This window comes from Chenopodium quinoa, unplaced genomic scaffold, assembly GCF_001683475.1.
Source record: "Chenopodium quinoa cultivar QQ74 unplaced genomic scaffold, ASM168347v1, whole genome shotgun sequence".
NCBI lineage: Eukaryota > Viridiplantae > Streptophyta > Magnoliopsida > Caryophyllales > Amaranthaceae > Chenopodium > Chenopodium quinoa.
Window position 1 is genome coordinate 1,167,682 of NW_018745395.1, and position 5,981 is coordinate 1,173,662.

The window sequence follows — 5,981 nt, forward strand, 5'->3', positions numbered from 1 at the left end:
GTCGTCGTCTGGAGTCCTCTAGAGAGTTCCTGATGCCGTTCTTCTGAGTTTCAATTGACTTGTTAAGTCTATCGAACAGTGTATCCAAAGCAGCGGTCGATGAATCAATCCATTCCTTGGTAGCTCTATGAGCGCTCTCAACTCTACATGTTGTAGTGTTCCCGAAATGAAGTACCTGGTTTGTCCAATATTTGACAAACTTTTCCCTGTGAGGGACCCATTGCTGCATCACATAGTCCACCAGTGTCGGACACCACTGGTACGAATCCCTGAAGTTAGCCAATGCTCGCTCATACGCTTCCTCTGTGGTAGCCTGTAGGATCTTCCGCCACTTACCATTCACCAATCTCTCTGCCATTTCCAAATTCTTGTTGAAAAGGTTGTAGGCTTTCACATTCACGCAGTTGTTGATGTGCCATGTGCACAATAAGTGGTTCGATTCTGGAAACAGCTCTGCTATGGGGGCAAAGAGACCTCCCTCACAGTCGCTGACGATGGCTGCTGGATGAACATTAGGCCCGATGTAGTTTCTCAGCTTCTCCAACACCCAATAATAACTTGGAGCCGTCTCATCCTTGATGATTGCATGACCAATCAGAAAGTTCTGGTTCGTTGGAGTCATCCCCATGATCTCAACCAGTGGGAACTTGTACTTGTTTGTCTTGTACGTTGAGTCGATCAAAATCACAAATGGCCAAGACTTGATCATATCAGCACAATCAGGATGCACAAGGAAAAGATGAGTCACCTCCGATGTATCTTCATCAGAATCAAACCAGAACAGGTAACCACGTGATTGTGCCTGGTGTAGCAGCTGTTGTATAGGGTTCCTTCCCTCTGACCGTTTAAACCTGAGTTGCTGTCTGACGTTGTAGATGTGTCTTCGGTTTGGATGTTCTTCTGGAAATTTCTCTAACACAGATGCTAATATTTTAGCAGGCTTGACTTGAGCATCACTCATTTCTTTCACAACTACTTTCGCAGCAGGACTTAAGCCGCTCAGCTGTCGATGACCCTCTTCATATACTATCATCTCATGGTTGTGATACCCCCATTTAGAGTAACCAATCACTTCCCAACCGTCACGACTCCGTAGTTGTCGAACCTTTACTCTGAACTCACACCCACAACCTTTCCGCTTTGTATCAAACCGAGTGGCTGTACGAAAATCTCTGTCTTCTCTTTTGCGATAACGGTCACATCTCAAAATGCGATCCATTCTACCATCCCGTTGAGATTTATGAGTTACTACTACCAAGCAAAATCCAGCTGCAATTGCAACCTGTTTTGCCCAATCAATCGCCTGTTGAGCTTCTTCGAATGGACCATCATGTCCAAATATCCCACTGTAATCATTTCCGTCTCCACCATAATCCTGCATCAATTATATATTACAATAAATACATTTAACGGATAATACATTTAATTTCTATATTTACACAGAATTAACACAAAAAAAAAGCATAATTATGTATAATCAAACTTAATTTTTATAAAAACCCAATTCGAATTTTCAAACTAAATTTAAAAATATACCATTTCGAATTTTCAAACTTAATTTTAAAAAAACCTATTTCGAATTTTCAAAATTAATTTTAAAAAAAACCATTTTGAATTTTTTTAAAAAATCATTTTCGATTTTTTTTTTTTAAAATAAATAAATAAAAAACAACAACAAAATCAAAAAAGAAAAAAAAAATTAATTTATAAGCGTGGCGTCTGCCAGGGCTGCCACATCCACTGGACTGGCGCCTGGCAGGGCCGCCTCAGCCAGTAGAGTGGCGCCTGGCCAGGACGCCAGTTTGGTGGTCTGGGCGTCTGGGCTGGACGCCACTCTGGTGGTCTGGGCGTCTGGGCTGGACGCCACTCTGGTGGTTCTGGCGTCTGGCTTGGACGTCCAGGCTACGGTTTGGGCGTCCATCCTAGGCGCCAGAGCCACTCCGACGGTAAACCGTGAATTTTAACGGTGACTTACCTCGTTTTCCGTCAACGACGACGTACCTCCGGCGTCCCCCGCATCTCCGGCCTGCCCTCCGGTCTCCCCCGGCGAGCCAGTACGGCTCCATATTTTTTAAACCGAGATTATTTCAATTTTAGAAAATGGGCATAATGGTCACACCAAGTCATATTTGTGGGCTTTATATGGTAATTTGCGGGCGATGTTTAGCGATTCACTAGAATATTACTGTCATGTATTAGAATATTATTGTCAGATATTAAAATATTATTGTATGTATAAAAATATTATTGTCAGGTATTAGAATGTTACTGTCATGTATTAGGTGTTGTGGGCCTCGCGATCGGGTTTAGTTAGCCCGCGCCTTTTTGTTGGACTTTTGTTATTGAGCCCGGTCTCACGTGAGTCCGGTCTCACACAATACCTTTTGTAACCAGAATTACTCCACTTCAATTTACTACGGAGTAATAGACTCAAATTCATATAACTAGACTCAGAAAAAAATAAGGGGTCGTTTGGTTCACCAAAGGGAAAGGGAATGACTAAGAGAAAGGGAAAGAGGGAGAATGGAAAGCAACTCCCTTATTTATTATAGGTTGTTTGTTCACAAAGGGGAAAGGAATGAAGATGGAACATCATATGGAAGTATCAACTCACTGCCAACAACCACTCCAACCCCTAGCGGCGCCGAGCTCCCCCACCCCCTTCGTCGGTCCCTACCCCTCCCTGCCGGCGACCTACTCCTCTTGTCCACCGTGCCACCGCCCTCCATCGTCCACCGCGCCGCCGCCCCTTTTCCTTCTAATTATTTATGTTGTCCCTCTTCTTTCTCTTTTTAAGTGATTTTTTATAGATCTAGTAGGTTGTTTGTTAATAGAGTGTCATATGTTGTTTTTTGGGTGTTAGGGTTTCTGGGTGGTTTTTGTAGTGGTTTTCATGGTGGGTGTAGTGATTTCGTGGGTAATGAGTGGTGAACGTGGGGGGTGAGGATTAATTTGAATGAAGTTGGGTAATTTGGGGAAGATGGGTTTTTTCGGGTGGATTTGGGTGGTTTCGGTGGAGAATGGTGGTTTTAGGTGGCTTCAATGGTGGCCGGATGGTGGAGACAAGGGCGTCGGCGATGTTATGGTGGTTAGGCGGTGGTTTAGGTGGTCAGTTGGTAGTTCTGGCTGCTGGGTAGTGGCTATACGGCGGTTCTGATGGTGTTAAGGTGGCTAGATGGTGGCTAGGCGGTGGTGTCGGTGGTCAGTTGGTGGTTCGGTGAGTGGATGGTGGCTAGGCGGTGGTTCTGGTGGTGCCAGGGTGGCTGGATGGTGGCTAGGTGGTGGTGTCGGTAGTCAGTTGGTGTTTTCAAGAGTGGTCAAGGTAGTTAGAAATTTGGTCAAGGTAGTTGGGTGAAGAGGAATTTGGGGGTTTGAGTGATTCCCTTGAGGGGGGTGGGGAATGAAGATAGAAGAAAATGGGGTAATGAGAGGGGTAAAGGGAATGATTGATTTTATCTATCAAACATTAACAAAGAGATTCGTGGTAGTTGATTCCCATTCCCTTTGTTAAATACCCCCAACTAAACGGCCCCTAAATTTAATTCTAAGTGAACTAATAACTTATCGAAACATAAATCGCCACAAACAAAATTTAAATATATTAATGTTTATTCCTCACTATCCAAAACAAATAAAATTTAAATATATTAAAGTCTATTTCTCACTATCCAAAAACAATACGGATAAGTTGACGACGTGGATTATAGTTAATGACTTTGATTTGGTGGGGATTATGAATTGAAGTTCAACTTGCAACCATTCATGTGTTGGCCTTCTTATCTAAGACAACAGAGAAAAGTGAATATTGTACACATATAGTTTTGCTTGTGTTTGTCCAATTTGATGGCTTGCCTTTGATGATTCCCTTGTTGTAAGATTATCTCTTATATTCTACTTCATACTCGGATCCATATATTATATCTAAATGTAGTAACATTTTATACATGTTAGCTTTATATATCGGTGTATTTATTATACACATGTCCCCTCAAATGTATACATTTGTAGGCAAATGTAACTTTCAAACATTCTATCATCTCGTTTTCAAGAAAATTTGTTCATTATTTGAAACACGAAAAATAAATAAGTAAAGGGAACATAAATTTGTTGATGTGTGTCTAATTCGAAGTACTCACGTCTTTATTTATGCAAGATTTTTTTTTTTTTTTTTGGACAACAGCATTAATGCAAGAATTAAAGGTTTGTAAAATGGATAAGATTAATCGAATTTGATTGGCTTAAAACTGAACATTCTCATCCATTGGCCAACCAAGAAAAACAACAGATGTCAAGCTCAAATAAATAGTAATGTGGAAAATAAAAAACGTAAAGGGGATATTTGATGAAATTTATACACTACAATAAAATCACTCGTTTTCAAAAAAGATTATATATGAATTCTTAAAATAGAAGTTTTAGCTTTTAATTATCCAAAAATTTGATGGGACAACTTTGTTAGCCTTAACTTGGCCCCTGATAGTTTGCTTGAGCTACTACTGAAAGAATTCATATATAAACTTATGAATAATTGGACAAGCAGTAGGACCACCAACTAATATTAGGAATAGATTCATAACAACTTGTGGATAGATTTTGGATTATATTCCTCCACTATTAAAAACCTTTTTTTTTTTTTGAGGATTATTTAAAACCTTTTTAATTAATTGATGTCATTAATTTTAAGGATTGTCTCTACTTTTAATTACATCTTGTTAGAGAAATTTTGCCGTACTAATTAAGCTAACTTGTAATGGGGATAGAGAATTAGGGACGTGGTTAACATTGTCTTTAAAATATTATTACTTTATTAGCCTTGCTATAAATTAATATGGATTTCTAGCTAAGGTATTTCTAAAATTTCACTTGCAAGTTTCTTAAAATAAATAGGAAAATTTGCAAATTGCAGCCATTTAAAGTTCGTATTTTGCAAATTGCAGCCATTTAATTTTTTTTTTTTGCAAATTGCAGCCCAAAAGTTCGTATAAATTGTAAATTGTAGCCCGATTTAATTTTTTTCATCGGTTTACATGTTGAAAAATCTTCAGTTAAGGTTTTAGGGGTCAATTTAGGTCTTAGGGGATCGAATTGAGCTCGGTATTAGCAAAAAGATAATGCAAGTATCTCGTTTTGCGTAACAAAACCATATCGATGAGTGGGAAACTGTAAATATGAGACACTTACGTTATTTTTTTGCTGATTCCGAGCTCAATTCGGGTCCCTAAGGGCTAAAATGACCCGTAAAACCTTAACCGAAGATTTTTCAACTTGTAAACCGATTAAAAAATTGAATCGGGCTGCAATTTACAATTTATACAAACTTTTGGGCTGCAATTTGCCAAAAAAATTTTAAAAGGTTGCAATTTGCAAAATACGAATTTTAAATGGCTGTAATTTGCAAATTTTCCAAATAAATAAATAAATAATTTCCTTACGTACTATGATTAAATATGTCTGTATGAATTGTATTGGCTCCTTCCCGCAAAATGTTACAAGGATTGATATACATTCATAAAATGCATGAGGTACATATAAATTAAACATAAAAAAAATGAAATTATTGTTCTTTTTCTTAATTTTTTACTTCATATATCGTAATTTTGACAGGACAAAAGTGCTAAGAACTTGCATTGGTGTTTCAAACTTGGCAAACAAATTGTGATCAAATTTAGAATTGAAGATGTTAAATGATTTTGATTTAGTATTTCACTTCAAATGTTGGATTAGGGTCAATTGAGTTCTTTGGAAGCATATGAAATTGGATTTGGCCCAATTCTGTACACAATTTAAATATAGCCCAATTCGATATTCTAAATAAAAACTGGTAAACATCTATAGCTTAATCTAATACTCCCAAGTCTCCAAGCATGAAAGCGTCACTTGACATCTTTATTAATTGACACATGAAAGAATTTTGTAAAAACACGATGATATGAAAGAGTGTATAAAAGAATGTTTCATGTGCAACAATGATGACGTACATG